At 41.4% G+C, this 19,279-nt stretch overlaps 1 pseudogene; it reads right to left on the bottom strand.

Annotated features, from left to right (window-relative positions):
• The window catches only part of LOC140859268 (uncharacterized), a 90,224-nt pseudogene extending 71,169 nt beyond the window's left edge, over positions 1 to 19,055 (bottom strand).
• Positions 19,056 to 19,279: the final 224 nt, after the last annotated feature.

Here is a 19,279-nt window from a genome sequence, read left to right as displayed (position 1 = left end):
TTGACACCTCATGATTTGATCCACATTGAGCCCACAGTGAGGTCCAAAATGATGAACAAAATCCAACGAGCCTAAGATCAGCCCAAATGAAGTCCAGACAAAGAAGATACATTTGAAAGAAGATGGCACAATCCACAGGGTGGTAGAGGTAGATGGCGGTGTAGCCAGGCTCGGGTGTGCGGCCCAAGTGCGCACACAGCCCAGGCACTCATGCAGCCCAATGTGCGAGCATGTGGGCACAGTCCACATGCGAGCACAGCCCAGACCGCACGAACTGCAGTCTCTGGAGAGTTGTGTGGACCACGAGATCATTTCCCTATCGATTCTCATGATCTACCATGTACCGGGGCTATTTTCAGGTCCATTTCTCATGGTCTACCATGTTGTAATTTGTCATCAGGGCATGCATGCATGTTTCAATTTTTTTTTCTAAGAATAGTAGCGGAAAGAAGATTAAAACTCCTTTTAATCTAAATCATGCATGCATAAAACATAAACCCTGAGGATCTACTTCAATACTTAAATTGTACATATGCTGAAATTTAATATGTGATCGAATCACATATCTATTTCATAATTCTTCTTCAAATCTGGATTTGAAAGAGAAGAAGCTCTTTCTTAGCTATGTAAGTGTCCGGCCTCTATAGGTATCCACTCAGGATCAGCTTGGAACAGTCCTCTTAAGATTGAATTTTCTTCTCTAAGAAAATTCAGCCTGCGAATCTGATCGAAGCCTGGATCGCGATCAACTCTTTGATCTTTTTGTTAATCTTTTTCTTCTCTTGTCTTTCTTCCCTTGAATATGCTGCTACCAAGTACCAGAAACTAGCACAAAAGGTGGATGCCCAAGGCCCTTATTTGGGCGTGAAGAAGAGGATGCCCAAGAGAGGAGGATGTTGGACATCCAAGGAAGAAGAGAGGGAGAGAGGAAGAGAGGGTGTAGGGCACTCCTATTAGGCATGGGGGCTGCTGGTTGTGATGCCTAGGGACCTTAGAGGAGGCTCTTTTAAATAGATATAATGATTGAATCCTATTCAATCTCAAACAAGGTCTTAATACAAGTCCTACTTGCATTAGGTTTTTTTATAACTTAAGTTATTTAACTTCTTTTAAGAATCATATTAGGTGCCAACTCTTGAAGCCCTTGCACCCACAAAATTGTTGGGTTTCAACCATGCAGTGAAAAGTAGTTTTTAAAATTTTAAAACCAAACAAGTCAATAGGTTTAACAATTAAAACTATTGAGCTAAAATCCAAATCCTAGAATCACCTTACCGATGTCGATCAAAACAAAACAAGCATACAAAAAAGATAGAATTTTTAATCTCACCAAAATGATAATGTGACATGTTGGTGAACTCCATGAGACTCCAAAGTAGCAGCCCTCCAATAGTGATCCATACAAAAGTTGGCCAAGATTCTTCCTAACCAGTGCGCCACTGCAGCCTTGTCTTCTCAAGAACACTGCTAGCTTCGAACTCAAGGAATGATCATGCCAAAGCCCAATCGCCTCCAAACTTACCATCAGAATCATGCTAGAAAGATATTCTTTAGATGTTTCATAACCTAAAATTTGATTTTTGACTCCAACACATAAAAAAACCAAACCCTAGGGCACATAAGCAACACTTGCTAATTCTCTCACCACCCTTCTTACAACTTTTGCCACTCAATTTCTCCTTGACTTTTTCTCAAATTTTTTCTAAAATTTTTTCTCTAATTTACACACCACTTATCTCTAGTTTTCATCCAAAAACCTAGCACTTGGGTCATATGGGACATCCCATAAATATAAGGGACCAAGAGATGTGAGAAGGGATCAAGGGGCGCTAAAGATTGGCGCTCCACTTTCTCACATGGTGAATAAATTCACTATGTAGAATTATGATGCAAGAGTGCTTTCATATAGAAGGACTCTCCCTCTTCTACATGTCATAAAAATTTTATCTTAAATTGGCAACAAATCATAGAAATTCTGGTTGAGTAATTAAGGCAATGCATTAAGATAAGAGTCTTCATGAAGAAGGACTCTTCATCTTCACACGCTAGAATGAGTGGGGTGGCATTTATTTTTTGGTGTGGCATTTGGTGGGCATAGAGGAGTCTTTCTTCACTTAAAACTATTTTAAGTTGGATAAGAATCCAATCAAGAAAGACCCAATCCCATTAGGTCAAAGACAACTGGTCTGGGTTAGCTCAAACACTTTGATCTAAACCAATTTAGAAACTTGGGTTAATACAATGTTCTAGCATATCAAATTAATCCTTAAAATTTATATTAAATTTTAATTAAATCATACCAAGATCAAATCTCAAAGTATGTGATCTATTGAGTTTCAAATCTAGCCAGCAGTGGATCTAGACTTTTGACGTAACCCTAATCCGATCAGATTAGGTCACCTGAAGAGTCTCAATCAACTAAGACTCTTTCTAATTGATTCTTGAATTAAATTATTTTAATTTTGATGAGTCCATAAATTAAGATTGATATCTAGTAATATATTGTGACTATCTGAAAGATTTAAAATTTTGATGAAAAATTATCAAAATATATTTTAGTGGCAAGTTACCATGTAATTCAATCCTTCAGTCAAACAATATCTTAGATGAACTATGGGCATAGAAATATATCAAATCTAATCACTTATCTTTATATATCTCGATCAGAAGGTGATGATTCAGTTGATGATACATTAAAATTTTTTTTTAATTATCATCTTGCTTTGGCCAAAGACTTTCAGAATCATCGACCTATGAGATCATATAGGATGTTCACTCTCCTTATTAGGAGTGACTGATTTTTTATTGATCACTCATAACTTCTATGCACATTTCACCACATCTAGAATATCCTATACAAGGATCAAAGAACCAAGTTAGGAAGTGAATCAAAATATGGATCCATATACATAAGGTACCATGATGATCTCAGATCAAAAGATCACTTACACAACACCCACTAGAGAATCATTAGTTGACATGTAAATAAGACTCCATTTGATATTCTCTCATAGGTCTATTCAGTGAACTCATTCTCTAATGAGCACTCATATTCTTGTATTAGTGTCACCACACAAGTGGTTATGAGATCAACCATTCTTATTTCTGAGCATACATAGGACATGCCAGTCTTACCGGTATCATTGATCTCCGACTCAATGAATCAACGACTAAAAATATTTTAGATCATCGCTATCAAAGATTTAGATCTCACTGACGTGATCTCATCACGACCTTAAAACCATTATCCAAACTTATGGGGTTCGTTATAATCTTAAAAATAATAAGATGCAGCATATAATGAATCAAAAATATCTATTTTATTAATAAATTAATGTCAAATATATGAGTCTGAAAGATAAATTACAGAAAATATCCTATCACATCTTGTATGTGATTGGCTTGTAGGGCATTATTCTTTCAATCTTCCACTTGCACTAAAGCCAATCGCTTCTATACTTAATACCCATACTGTCAAGGTGATGGTCAAACTGCTGCACTGACAAGGCCTTAGTGAACGGGTTCGCTATATTATTCTTGATGTCAACTCAGTCCATAATCACATCACATCTTTCGACTATCTCCTGAACGAGGTGGAACTATCTTAAGATGTGCTTGGATTAATGATGAGACCTTGCTTCTTTGGCTTGAGCAACTGTCCCATTATTATCACAATAAAGGGGCACTGGTTGTTCAATCCCTAAAGCTACACCCAATTCTGTGATGAATTTTTTCATCCAGACGGCTTCCTTAGCAACCTCACTAGCAGTAATATACTCAGCCTCAATGATCGAGTCAGTAACAGTTTACTGTTTGAAATATTTTCAACTTACTGCACCACCATACAAAGTGAACACATACCCAGATATAGATTTTTTATCATTCAGATCAGATTGAAAGCTAGAATCAGTATAACCTTTTAACTTTAAATCTGATCCACCATATATTAGAAAAACATCTTTAGTTTTTCTCAAGTACTTGAGTATGTTTTTCATAGCTTTTCAATAATCTTCTCCAGGATCAGCCTGAAATCTACTTACAATATCCAAGACATAAGCCACATCAGGCCTGATATATAACATAGCATACATAATTGATCCTACAATCGAAGCATAAGGAATAGAACTCATTCTATTTCTCTCTTTAGGTATCTTAGGAGATATCTTCTTAGAGAGTTGTATGCCATGACCTATAGACAAGTAACCTCTTTTTCTTTCCTCTATGTTGAACCTCTTCAACACAAGGTCAATGTACCTAGATTGGGACAAGCCTAGCATTCTTTTTGATCTATCCCTATAGATCTTTATACCTAGTATATAGGATGCCTCACCTAAGTCTTTTATAGAAAACTTTTGTGATAGCCATGTTTTGATCGATTGCAATATAAAAAAATTATTCTTGATGAGTAGTATGTCATCCACATACAAGATCAAGAAGACAATAGCACTCCCACTAGTCTTTTTATACACACAAGGTTCATCCATATTTTTAATAAAAATCAAACGATTTGACTGTCTCATCAAAATGGATGTTCCAGCTCTTCGATGCTTATTTTAATCCATAAATAGATCTATTCAGCTTGCATACCTGATTTACTCTTCCCCTAGAGATAAATCTCTCTGATTGAGTCATATAGACTTCTTCTTCAAGATTTTCATTGAGGAAGGCAGTCTTGACATCCATCTGCCAGATCTCATAGTTATGGTATGCTGCAATAGCAAGCATTATCCGACTAGACTTGAGCATGGCTATTAGCGAAAAGGTCTTTTCATAATCAACACCTTATTTTTGTTTGAAATCTTTTGCCATCAGCCTGGCCTTATAGGTCTCTACCTACCCATTTGCTCCAATCTTCTTTTTGAAGACCCATTTGCAGTCTATTGGGGTTACACTCTCAGGTGCATCAACTAAAGTCCAAACTTGGTTGGTATACATAGAGTCTATTTCAGATTTTATAGCATTGAGCCATTTGTCAAAGTTACAACTCATGACAGCTTTCGAATAGGTCGTAGGATCATCATTCTCAATGATGTGGGATGTGTTGTCATTCTCAATGATAAATCCATACCTGAGTGGTATATTACGTACTCTATTTGACCTTCGAAAAAGAGGTATGTGTAGTGGCTATGCCTCAATAATGGGCATATCTGGTTGAGAATAATTTTGTGAATCCTGGATGGGTTGTAGGTTTTAAAATTCTACAAGTTCAATAGACCTCCCACTGCCTCCTTCTTAGATAAACTCTTTCTCTAAGAAAACAGTATGCCTACCAACAAACATCTTTTGTTGAGTAAGATTGTAGAAGTAGTATCCTATACTCTCCTTAGGATAACCTACAAACCTGTATTTTTCTGATCTAGCATCCAGCTTATGTTCATCAATATTTTTTACATAAGTCAGGTAATCCCAAATCTTAAGATGCTTAAGATTGGATCTTTTTTCTCTCTATAATTCATATAGAATGCTAGAAACAAATTTAGAAGGCACTTTATTTAAGATATACACTGTGGCCTCGAGAGCATATCTGCAGAAGGATATCGAAAGATCCATGAAACACATCATGGACCACAACCATATCTAATAAGGTATGATTTTTTCTTTTCATAATTCTATTTAATTGTGGAGTATAAGGAGGTATCCATTGAGAGAGTATTCTATTTTATTTTAAATAGTCAAGAAACTCACTAGACAAGTATTCTCCTCCTCAATCAGAATGAAGAGCTTTAATACTTTTATTAGTTTATTTCTCAACTATCCTTCGATACTTTTTAAATTTGTCAAAGGTTTCAAATTTGTATTTTATTAAATACACATTTTTAAACCTAAATCTATCATCAATAAACATGATGAAGTAAAAGTATCTACCTCTAGCTTGAGTCGATATTGGACCACAAACATCAGTATGTACAAAGTCCAATATGTCACTTGCCCTTTCTCCATGTCCAGTAAATGGCGTCTTAGTCAATTTTTTCATAAGACAAGATTCACAAGTTTCATATAATTTATAATCATAAGGATCAAAAAAATTATCTTTGTATAACTTGTTAATTCTTGACTTATTTATATGACCAAGTCAGTAGTGTTAGAGATATGTGACATTCACATTCTCTCTTTTTTTTCTTCATATTATCAACATGAAGTACATCATCATTAAGTAAAAGAAACAAAAGACCATTATCAACATAAGCACTTCCATAATATTCATTAAAAAAATATATAGAACAACCATTGTTCTTTGCTTTTATTTCAAAATCTTGTTCCAATAACAATGGTACAGAAATAATATTTCTAATGATATTAGGGATATAATAATAGGTCTTTGTTCCAATACATTACCTGAAGGCAACTTTAAAATCCTGGTTCCTATAGCTTTGGCTTGAATGAACTCTCCATTAGCGCTAAACAGCTCGAAGTCATCTTTATTCTAACTCTTTATTTCTTATAGATCCTGCAATGATTTATAAAGGTGTGAACCACAGACGGTATCTAATACCCAAGAATCTAAAAATAAAGTACTTAATGATAAGTTAGTTTGTATCATATACAAATCTTTGACAATGTTTATCGGTTTCACGGTTACAAGGTATTCCTTACAATTTTTTTTTCAGTGGCCCTCCTTGCCACAGTGATAGCAAGTACCTTTGGCGGAGACCTTGTTCATCTTCTTCTTGGAGATGTCAGCCTTAGGGTTCATCTTTTTCTTAGAATCCTTTTTGTCTTTCTTCTTGTTGATCTTATTGACAAGAAGTATCGAAGCCTTTTCACCCTTGAAATGGATCTCTACTATTTTCAACATGTTCAGCAGCTCTGGCAGGCTGATGTTTAGTTTGTTCATATGGTAATTTATAACAAACTAAAAAAAAAAGTCAGAGAGAGACTGCAGGATCAAATTTTGGCTCAGTTCACCATCCATGGCAAAGCCCAGCTATCCCAAATGAGTGATCAAATCAATCATCTTCAGGACATGCATTTGCATAGAGATACCTTTAGTCATGCGAGCATGGAACAATGCTTTGATATCTCATATCGAGCAGTTCGACCTTGTTCCTCATATAACTTCTTAAGATTAAGGAGTATAGAGAGAACATCTATGTCCTCATGCTGCCTCTGAAGCTCGTTGCTCATAGAGGCAAGCATGATGTATTTGACAGTCACACTATCCTCTTTCCACATCTTATATGTGGCTCTTTTCTCTTCGAAAGCATCTTCTCTAAGTAAATCTGATGCAGGTGTATCCAGAATGTAGGAGACTTTCTCCTGAGTGAGAATAATTCTTAAATTTCTTAATCAGTCCACGTAGTTAGGTCTAGTTAATTTGTTTGCATCTAGTATGCCTCTAAGTGACAGTGAGGATGCCATATGTATAGTTAATCTACAATAACAAGAATATAATATAAGCAGATAACTCATGATGACATACACAACTAGATTAGGACTTTTATCTAATTATGTCTTTCACTATTTTATCAAACTTCATAACCCTCAAATATGAAAATCAAGAAACATACTAATATTTCTTGGTGGGGTTGAGATCTCTATTCCTCACAAATACTTTGTGGATAGCACAATAAGTATTTATGGGTTCAAGAGCAGATAACTCTTTACCAATTATACCTCTACTATTCTCAATATTTTTCTTTGGCCTCTAGATCACATATAGCCTTGTGGATAGCACAACAAACTATAGTGTTCAAGTTAAGTTGACCTTTCAATCCTATATGGTCATGCTTCAACAATACTGCCCTTGTAGATAGCACAACAAAGCAATACTATTCAAAATATACCATAAGCATCAAAATACACTTGGTCAACATCATATCAATTTTTATAGTAAGTCTTATGGATAGTATAACAAGCTCACTAAGATCTTGACATACTCTATTGATCAAGTTTGAAGGAATGCCCTTGTAATGTCTATATCACTAATCATCTAAGTTCGAAATTCAATAAGACCAAATTGGCTAGGTCAGTAGGTGGGAGGCTCTCCATAGCTTTTCTTAGACACCAACAAAGATGGCTAGGCCAGCATATGGACCTAATTAAAAAATCACCTTTCACACTTTTCTTAACACCAATTAGTCAAAAGAATTTAACTTTTAACTTTTGATTTGAAAGTGAATCCCAACATTACAACTTAATATAATTTTTAAGAGGGTCTTTGAACTAGTCTCGGCACATCCTAACTATGACTCCGTAAAATATACTTTATATATTATGTAATTCGACTTGTAATCATAAATCATAATAGCAATCATATAATCATATCAAAAATTATATAAGAGTGCAATTGAAGTCATAACATATGACAACCAAAATTGAAATAATAAAGCAACCCCTAATCATATTAGGCATGCATAACACCCCTAACCATGCATTGATTTAAGCATCACACTATCATGATAATATAAATTTCAAATTATCATAAATTTATAATTTTAATAACTAAAATTTAAAACCATAGTACACATAAAGTCAAAAATATTTTTTTTGATTTTAAAAACTGATGCTAAAAATCAAAGAAATATTCTTGACAATATATGAACAAGAATAATTCTATGCTACTACTTTGCACTTGTTTGATCGAATCAGATAAGGATGGCTCTGATACCACTATTAGGCTTCAGCCATACTATAGAAAGTGATTTTTAAAAGTTTAAAACCAAACAAGTCAATAGCTTTAGCATATAAAACTATTGAGCCGAAATGCAAACCTTAGAATCACTTTGTCGATGTCGATCAAAACAAAACAAGCATGCAAAAAGGATAGAATTTTTACTTTCATCAAAATGACAATGTGGCATGTTGGTAAAGTTCATGAGACTCTAAAGTAGAAGCCGTCCAATGGTGATCCATACGAAAGTTGGCCAAGGTCTTTCCTAACCAGTGCACCGCCGCAGCCTTGTCTTCTCAAGACCACTGCCGGCTTCAAACTTAAGGAACGATCACACTAAAGGCCAGTCACCTCCAAACTTGCTACTATGATCATGCTAACAATACACTCTTCAGATGTCTCACAACCTAGGATTTGATTTTTGGCTCTAACATATGAAAAAATCAAACCCTAGGGCACATAAGCAACACTTGCTAATTCTCTCAACTTTTGCCACTCAATTTCTCCTTGACTTTTTTTAGAATTTTCTCTCTGGTTTACACACCACTTGTCTCTAGTTTCCATCCAAAAATCTAGCACTTGGGCCATATGGGATATCCCATATATAGTGTTGGTGCAAAAATTCGCTCGCGTTGGAGAAGCTGGAGTCGAGAGAGTCGCGGTCGCCGTCGGGACCTGCAAAGAAAGTCTAGATCGGAGTTGGGGGTGCTCCGGCAAGACCCTCTGATGCTCAAGTCAGTTCTCTACCTCAACAAGAATGGAGTGCTCGAACAAAAATTTTAGCAGAGTTTTTGGGATAGAAATTAGAGCTTAGAGAATAACGTATCTGGGTCCCCCTTTTATAGGCAGAGGGTGTGATAGACTGATAGCAACATTTGTAACCGTCTGACAGTGGGCCATTCGGGGCCAGAAGGAGCCTATTATGAAGAGTAGTGGAGTGGAATCATGGCCATCACCGTGACCTGCCACATGGAGTCTATTGCGGAGAGTGGAGCGACGTCCGTTGTCGTGACTTGCCAAAGAGTGGAGGAGCCGCACGGTATCCATCGCAGGAAGTGGAGCAGAGTCGTGGCTGTTACTATGGCCTGCCAGGGAGTGATGGAGCCACAGGAATCCATCACAGAAAGTGGAGCAGAGTCGTGGCCGTTACCATGGCCTGCCAGGGGGTCCAGACCTGTCGGTTGAAGTTCGGTTGGAGTCCAATCTCTGTAGAAGTCCGGATGGGGATCATTTGTTGAAGAATCTCGATCGAGGCCTGTCTGCAAAAGAAATCTGAAAGGAATTCATCCACAATGAATCCGGCATGGACCGCTCGTGATAGAAATTTGAAGTAGATCATTTGTAGCAGAAGCTCGGAGTGGGTCGCTTGTAGTAGAAGCTTGAAGTTTGACCCTTGTAGGAATTCGGGGTGAGGTCTACCTGTAATAGGAGTTCAGGGTGGAAGTCCGACTCCCATAGGAGCTCGGACGAAGTCTACCTGTTCGGGGAAGGAGTCTGGCTCCCATAGGAGTCCGGACGAAGTCTTCCAGTAGCCAGAGTCGGGGATGAAATACGGCTCCCGTAGGAGTCCGGATGAAGTCTTCCTGTAGTTGAAGTCGGGGATGAGGTCCCGCTCCCATAAGAATCCGGATGAAGTCTTCCTGCAGTTGAAGTCGAGGATGAAGTCCGGCTCCCGTAGGAGTCCGGATGAAGTCTTCCTCCAGTTGGAGTCGGGGATGAAGTCTGGCTCCCGTAGGAGTCCGGATGAAGTCTTCCTGCAGTTAAAGTCGGGGACGAAGTTCGGCTCCCGTAGGAGTCCTGATGAAGTCTTCTTGCAGTTGAAGTCGGGGATGAAGTCTGGCTCCCGTAGGAGTCCGGATGAAGTCTTCCTGCAGTTGAAGTCAAGGATGAAGTCCGACTCTCGTAGGAGTCCTGATGAAGTCTTCCTGCAGTTGGAGTCGGGGATGAAGTCTGGCTCCCGTAGGAGTCCGGATGAAGTCTTCATTCAGTTGAAGTCGGGGATGAAGCCCAGCTCCCGTAGGAGTCCAGATGAAGTCTACCTGCAGTTGAAGTCGGGGATGAAGTCCGGCTCCCGTAGGAGTCTGGATGAAGTCTTCCTACAGTTGAAGTCGGAGATGAAGTTCGACTCCCGTAGGAGTCTGGATGAAGTCTTCCTGCAGTCGGAGTCAGGGATGAAGTTCAGCTCCCGTAGGAGTCCGGATGAAGTCTACCTATAGTTGTCCAGCTCTCTTAGGAGTCTGGATGAAGTCTAGCAGGTAGAAACTTGGGTGGAGTCCGTCCGTCGTGAAAAATCCGATCGATGCTGGTGGGGGTTTATCCGTCGGCAGAACTTGAGAATGTTGCGGAGGCTCGGCCGCCGGAGAGGTTCGAAAAGATGTCGCCGAAGGTCAGACATCGGTAGAACCCCTGGAGGGTCACTTCTAACATGAACTTCAGCTGGGGGGGTATTTTATACCCAACACCAGTCCCCTCACTTCCGAGTTTGAGTTTCGAATGAAGGAAGTACAGAGAAATTTTCACAGCCGAAGTTATCCCCTTGAATCCTATGCACGATTGCCCTCAGATATCCTAGCATTTAATGCATGCGTGTTGGAGTCTTTTTCCAATTAGGATGATCCGAAGAGTCCTTTTGGAATTTCCATCGGAGCATAGTCTCAGGCGCCACACCATAATGGTCCCGCCAGCGGTCAGCCCTATGCTAGGTGAGTGGGACACGTGGAGTAGTTGAACGGAACCAACTGGTGAGTGCGTTCCGTCCGAGAATCTTAGAGTAGTTGAATGAGGTGACACCGGTCAAGGGGGTAGAGTTGTCGTCACAAGCTGTGACGGGTTTCTTGACGCCGTCGGGGTCGAGGGACCAGAGGCGGTCGGCACTGATGGTGGGGCAGTAGAACTTGTTGCGGGGATGGTGGAAGTAGCGCATGCCGACCTTGCCGAAGTACCTAGGATGGTGGTCATCGTGGAGCACACGGTGGTGGTGCATGCCTCCGGCATCATCGTGGCCTCCGAGGTACTTCCGATCCTTCCCGATGTAGGTCATCGTCGTCGCTGCCGTCACCGTCGCTGCCCCTTGAATTCTATCCCCCCTTTTCCCCCTAGGGTTGGGGTTTCGACAATGGGGCAGAACGAGATGGGGGTGAGAGCCGATGGATTCATCACACGTGCTGGGAGATACTGCTGAGGAAGATGGAATCGGAAGGAAAAGCAAAAAGCTTGGAGCGGTTTTTAATGTATTCTTTTCAAGCCTTGTAGTAATGTTCTTTTTTTTTCTCAGCCCTCTGGACTTTGTACCGTACCCCTTGTTAATCAAGAATAAAAAGGAGCTTTTTGTTACCTTGCCCGTACTTTGCATCAAATTATCGTCTGTCGAACTTCTTTCATTCACTATTGTTAGTGTGGTATTCCCCCTTCCTTTTGCCGATGTTGTCTGGAGGTTCCTGTTCGTCGCCATGTCGGCCCGCTTCTTCTTTCTTTTCTCTTTTTTTTTTTTTTACTCCCCTCCCCTTTTTTCTCTCTTTTTTTTTTTGAGTGAGGGTTTTCCCTCTGCTCTTAGTAGGGTCGCAGGAGCGTGAAGGGGCCGCTGAGAAGGTTCCCTTTTTCTGATCTGGTCTTGGATGATCGGATCTCAGTCGGCGCTAGGACGATGTTCTTCCCTTACTCCTGAGGTAATCGATTTCAGCTCAGATTAGGACAAGGTTCTTCTCCCGCTCCTAATAGGGCTGTGGGGGCACATATGGGCATTACAGGACCTCTCCCTCCATCCGATCTCAGAGTAACCGGGCCTTCGACTTTGCTCATGTTAGGGCGAGGTTCTCCTCTTGTCCCTAATAAGACTGTGGGGGCACATAAGGGTGCTGTAGGGCCTCTCCTCTCATCCGGTCTAAAGATAATCGGATCTTCAACTTTGCTTATGTTAGGATGAGGTTCTCCTCCTGTCCCTAACAGGGCTGTGGGGGCACATATGGGCGCTGTAGGGCCTCTCCTCCCATCCGATCTAAAAATAACTGAGCCTTCGACTTTGCTCATGTTAGGACGAGGTTCTCCTCCCATCCCTAACAGAGCTGTGGGGGCACATATGGGCGCTGTAGTGCCTCTCCCCCCATCCAGTCTAAAAATAACTAGGCCTTCGACTTTGCTCTTGTTAGGGCGAGGTTCTCCTCCTATCCCTAACAGGGCTGTGGGGGCACATATGGGCGCTGTAGGGCCTCCCCCCCCATCCGGTCTAAAGATAATCGAGCCTTCGACTTTGCTCCTGTTAGGGCGAGATCCTCCTCCTGTCCCTAACAGGGCTGTGGGGGCACACATGGGCGTTGTAGGACCTCTCCCCCCATTCGGTCTAAGTGTAATCAGACCTTCGATTGTGTCAGGACGAGGTTCTCCTCCTACTCCCGACACGGTTTGTTCCGAATCCTGTCAATATAGGCTCGTGCCAAGAGAGAAGACACGTGGATATAAAACTTTCATTTAAAGTAAAGTTATTGGTAATACATTCGTAATTTTTTTGAGCTCCATGGTCGCGGGAGGTCTGCTCCTCCAAGATCCTTGAGATAGTAAGTTCTGGGCCAGACCACCTCCTTGACTTCATATCGGCCTTCCCAATTTGGGGCAAGCTTTCCTCGATCTTGAGGTTGCGAGATGGTGGCTCGTCGAAGCACCAGGTCTCCTGCTCTAAAGATTTTATTTTTGACCCGGGAATTGTAATAGCGGGCAACTTTCTATCTGTAGGCTGCCATCCGAACTTGAGCTACTTCCCATTTTTCTTCCAGCAAGTCGAGGTTGGCTTTAAGACCTTGCAAATTGTGATGTTCGTTGAATGCCACGACTCATGCCGATGGGAGCTTGAGCTCGATTGGGATAACAGCCTCCGTTCCAAAGGCTAGAGCGAAGGGGGTCTCTCCCGTGGGCAGTCTTTGGGTAGTTCGGTACGCCCACAACACATGATAAAGTTTGTCTGCCCAAGTTCCCTTCGCCTTTTCAAGCCTTGTCTTAATCCCTTGCAGCAGAGTTCTATTGGTCACTTCAGCTTTGCCGTTCGCCTGAGGATGGGCTACCGATGTGAAGTTGTGGGAGATGTTTAGGTCTTCACAAAATTCGATGAATCTCGCTCCCGCAAATTGCCGCCCATTATCAGTAATTAAGATTCTGGGTAGGCCAAACCTGCAAATGATTGACTTCCAAATGAAGTCTTGCACTTTGGCTTCTGTGATTTTCGCCAGCGGTTCAGCTTCGACCCACTTGGTGAAATAGTCAATTACTACCAGGAGGAACTTCCTCTGCCCCGACGCCACGGGGAAGGGTCCAAGGATATCCATCCCCCATTGCACAAACGGCCATGGGGCACTCAAGGGTGTAAGCTCGACGGCGGGCAGTCTCTGGATGTTGGCATATCTCTGACATCGATCACACTTTCTGACGTATTCAATTGAGTCACGGTACATTGTCGGCCAGTAATACCCTTGGCGGAGCAACTTGTGGGATAAGGATCTAGCCCCTAGATGGCTTCCACAGATTCCTTCATGCACCTCCCACAAGGCGTAGTCAGCTTCCGAAGGCCGGAGACATTTTAAAAGGGGCAAAGAGTATGATCTCTTGTACAACTTGTCCTCATAAAGGATGTATCGGGAGACTTGATTTCTGAGCTTTCGAGCTTCTTTTGCATCATGAGGGAGAATCCCGTCTCTGAGATATGCCACCAGTGGGTCGATCCAACTTGGCTCATGGTCAATTTCCATCACGGACCGCGATTCTTCTATACTTGGGCACTTTAGAACTTCAAAGAGAACACCCTTGGGCAATTTGGTCGGAGCCAGCGTAGCCAGCTTGGAGAAAAGATCGGCCCTGGTATTTTCCATCCTTGGAATCTGCCTGATGTTGAAGCTACTAAAGGTGGGGACGAGCTCCTTTACTTTTTTAAGATACTTAGCCATGCTGTCTTCCCGTGTTTTGTAGTTTTCGCTGACTTGTCCCACTACCAATTGGGAGTCGCTGTGAACTTGGAGCCGATCTACTCCCAATTCTTTGGCGATCCTCAATCTTGCGATCAGAGCTTCATATTCCGCTCCATTGTTTGTTGCAGAGAATTCGAAGCACAGAGCGTACTCCGCGATAATTTCCTTCGAACTGATCAAGATCAAGCCCGTGCCTGCACCCGACATGTTGGAAGACCCATCCACGTAGAGGGCCCAAGAGCAACCAGGGGGGTCTGCTTCTTCTTCGGGGGAGTTCGGTCGGGGCTCCAGGCCGTCAATTTTACTCTGTTCAGGTTCGACCTCCTCCGAGATAGTGCACTCTACTATAAAATCTACCAATATCTGGACTTTCACTGTCGGTCTAGGTCGATAGTTGATGTCAAATTCAGTGAGCTCGATCACCCATTTCGCCATCCTTTCGGAGGCATCTGCCCGATGCAGAATCGCCTTAATCAGCTGGTCGGTGAGCAATGTTACAGTGTGCCCTTGAAAGTAGGGTCGGAGCCTCCGGACTGCAATCAACAGGGCGTAAGTTAGTTTCTCTAATTTAGTATACCTGGTTTCGGCATCTCTCAATGCACGACTGATGTAGTAGATCGATCATTGAATTTTTGCTTCTTCCTTGACAAGAACTGCTGCGAGAGCCATAGGGAAGACCGCCAGGTACAAAAATAGCTTCTCTCTAGGCTCGGGCTTCACCAACAACGGAGGTGAGCTGAGGTAGCTCCTTAGCTCTTCGAATGCCTGTTGGTACTCAGTGGTCCAACAGAAGTTCTGAGGCCGCTTGAGGGTTTGGAAGAAGGGTAAGCACCATTCGATCAACCTCGCAACGAAGCGATTCAGGGCTGCCACCCTCCCTGTGAGGCGCTGAACCTCTTTTATCGACTTCAGGGCGGCCATCTCCTGGATGGTATGAATTTTCTCTAGATTGGCTTCAATCCCGCGCCCCGATACCATGAAGCCCAGGAACTTCCCCGAGGTCACTCCGAAAGCACATTTAGTCGGGTTCAGCTTCATCTTATTTTTTCGGAGGGCGCCAAAGGTCTCCTCGAGGTCGGTGACGTGGTTCATGGAAGATTTACTTTTCACGAGCATGTCATCCACATAGACCTCCATGTTGTGGCCGATTTGCTCCTTAAAGATTTTGTTCACCAACCGCTGATAGGTCGCACCTGTATTTTTGAGGCCAAAAGGCATGACCCTGTAACAGTAAAGGCCACGGTTAGTAATGAAAGCAGTCTTTTCTTCATCTTTTGGTGCCATCCTGATTTGATTATAGCTGAAAAATGCATCCATAAAGGTGAGAAGCTCATGGCCCGAGGTTGCATCCACCAGTTGATCAATTCTAGGCAGAGGGTAGCTGTCCTTTGGACAGGCTTTATTCAGCTTTTTGAAGTCTATACACATCCTCCACTTGTCGTTTGCCTTTTTGACTAGGACAACGTTGGAAATCCAGTCAGGATAATTAACTTCTCTAATGAATCCGATTTTCAGGAGTTTGTCCACTTCCTCGGCTATCGCTTTCTGCCTCTCCGATGCATGATCTCGAATTTTTTCTTTCATCGGTCGATGCTTTGGATCGACGACCAGACGGTGTTCCATGACCTCTGCGTCAATCCTCGGCATGTCTACTGGAACTCAAGCAAAAATGTCCGCATTCTTTCGTAGGAAATCAATGAGCTGCGTCCGCACCTCTTCCCCCAAGTTGGAGCCGATCTTCACCACATGCTCCGCATTCCTATCGTTCAAAGGGATCGAAACCAAATCTTCGATTGGGCCGCCCCTTTCCTCAGTGAGATCATCGTGGGCATCCAGCCCATCAATCGGATAGAGGTCAGATTGGTCACTTCTTTGCAAGGCTATGTTGTAGCAGCGTCTGGCCAAGGCTTGGTCTCCCCTGACTTCTCCGACCCCCTGGTTGGTAGGGAATTTCAATTTCAAATGGTAGGTTGACACCACGGCCCGGAGAGCATTGAGGCCAGGCCGACCGAGGATTGCATTGTAGGCTGACGGTGCCTTCACCACCAGGAAATTCACCAACGCCCTGGATTGTCTTGGATATCGACCCGCAGCTACAGTCAAAGTTATTACCCCCTCCATCGGGATAGCATCGCCGGTGAACCCAACCAGAGGGGAGCTAATCGGCCCCAAATGGCCGTCAAGAATGGATATTTTTGAGAACGCTGGTAGCCTATTTCGCAAGTGCACGAAATCGCTCAAGTAATATAATGATAAATAAGAGATCATTTCCATGAGGACTGAGTTTAATTATCAAAAATGAATGCTAATTTTACTAATATCTAAACGATCGAAACTGAATGACAGTGGAAAATAAAATTAACTCTAAAGAACTCAATGAAAGCTGAATCAAAATTCGATTGATAAAGCACTAGGGTATATCTGATTTCACTTGGACCAATTATCAATTCCAGCTATTCTGATTAATAATCCAAATTTAATTATTAATGCAAGGATAAATAATCTTAAATTATTTAATAATCTCTCCCGAGTCTTATTAAATATACTAATTAAAACTTATAATCTATCTTCCAATAGTAAAATAGATTTTAATTAGTTCAATAAGCACAGTGATTATTTTCAAGATCCCACAGGTCAAATCTTCTGCTCCCACTCCAATTATTATTCCGAAGATGTTTGTTATTAACTCCAATTTATAATCTTCCTTCCCAGTACCAATTATAAATCAAAATCAATTAAGTACCAAAGATAATAATACTTAAAAGTATTAAGTGCAAATAATAAACAATTGCATTAACAAAGAAAATTAATACAAGATTCTGGAATTGAAATTAAATCCAAGCTACATCAGGTACCCTAGCTAGAAATTTAGCTTTTCATCATATCAAAATCAAACTCAAGTTTACTTGAATAAAACTCCAAAATCATCCTAACAATGAGTTCTAGAAAATAAATACAAAGTAAACAAGAGAAAGAATTAAAAACTCTGAAGAAATTGCAGAGCCGAATGAATCCTCTCTTCAAATCTTCCAGATACTCCAAACTCTCCTTGCTTGATTTCTAGCTTTCAAAGATGATTCTCCTCTCCTTCCTGCTGGTGCTTTAGGATCCTTAAATAGGACTAAGGCTAGGGTTAAGGTGGTATTTTTCCCATGATTTTATTCTATATATCATTCTTTTTATTTGGTATAGAATCTCTCCTCCTTTGGATAGGCTTTAAGCAACCACCAGCCATCTACTCCTTATGCTGTCGAAATTTTCTGATTTTATTATGATTTCCATAGTAAAAGAAGGAAAGGAGGTATGGTTAATTAGAGGAGAAGAATTTCTTCCTTTCTGGGTCCACAAAATCTGCAAAACAAGGTAAGGTTTCGGCTGCCCAAATCAAGTTTTCCAAGAATTAGTTTCAATTCTTTCTCAGTTTGCTCCTCATGCAGAATTAGTTTGGACTCTAATTTTCTTTCATTTAATTCTTTCCAAGATAGCTCTTTGCCACCCAAAATTAGTTTCCATATCAGATCTTTGTGCCAAGAAACACTAAGAAGAATCTGGGTGTATCGGGTGTTTCTTGTTGTGTCCAACATTGTTACCAACTTCAACCTACTGTAGCCACCTCATCTGGAATCCAAATTTAATTCTGTAAATTATGTTCCTTTTTTGCTTCTCTCAAAATTTTGTAGGATCTAATCTTGCTCAATTTGGGGTCCTGTAGCTTGCCTTTTAGGGGTCCTCACACCAAAATATCCAGAATTTAGATTGGTTGACTAGATGGGAGAAATTAACTGCTTGATTTATTTTCTGCATCTCTAATTTCTTTTCTGGCTGATGATGCCAAAAAGATAAGGTGTGGGGTCCATTGATATCTTGATTTGATTATTCTGCTTTGAGGTGGACTCTGATTTTGATGCAAGACCTGATAACTCTGGATGACAAACCCTGCTGAATCGGACTCAACCAATTTCACTTAATTTGACCTTTAAAATATGGTTAAGCCCAATTAGGTGTGACCTGGCTCAATTATCTGCAATTGACATAAAACATATCAGGTTCTTACATTTATTTAGTTAATTATTATATCAATTTCATCAAAATCATTAAAACTAATAATAATAATTACTATAAAAATGCAATACATCAAACGCATCGTAGAATAAAATATCGGCCAAACTTCCATTATCGATAAGAACACGGCGGACATCGTAATTAGCTATATTTAAAGAAACTACAACTACGTCGTTATGAGGAAATTGAACTCCCCGAGCATCTTCTTCAGTAAAGGTTATAGATTCCTCAATCCTTCGTCGCTTGGGAGGTCCGGCCAATACACCGATTGTTCCATGCCGGGATTCTCCCGAGATGGTGTTGGCAAAATCCGTCGAAAGCTGATCATCTGACCGCTCGACGCCGACTGCTGTTGCCGGAGGAGGAGAAGCCTGGGAAACCAGGGATGGGGTCAGAGCTTGTGGAGCCCACTGGGATCTGGCCGTGAAGGCCATCGACCGCTTGGAGGATGCCCTTCGAGGAGGCATCCGATGGATGTCAAGTAGAGGAAGGAGAAGAAAATGTCAGAGAAGATGACCAGGGGCGGTCCCGTTGAGCGCTCCTTTAGGAACAAGGATACTGTGAAGACACAGGGACCCTTCCTCTAGTGCCAATCCTGTTGGTGCAAAAATCCGCTTGCATCGGAGAAGCTGGAGTTGAGGGAGTCACGGTCACCACC

The sequence above is a fragment of the Elaeis guineensis genome, chromosome 7 (genome assembly GCF_000442705.2).
Source record: "Elaeis guineensis isolate ETL-2024a chromosome 7, EG11, whole genome shotgun sequence".
In the NCBI taxonomy this organism is placed as follows: Eukaryota; Viridiplantae; Streptophyta; class Magnoliopsida; order Arecales; family Arecaceae; genus Elaeis; species Elaeis guineensis.
This window is presented reverse-complemented; position numbering and strand designations above follow the sequence as displayed.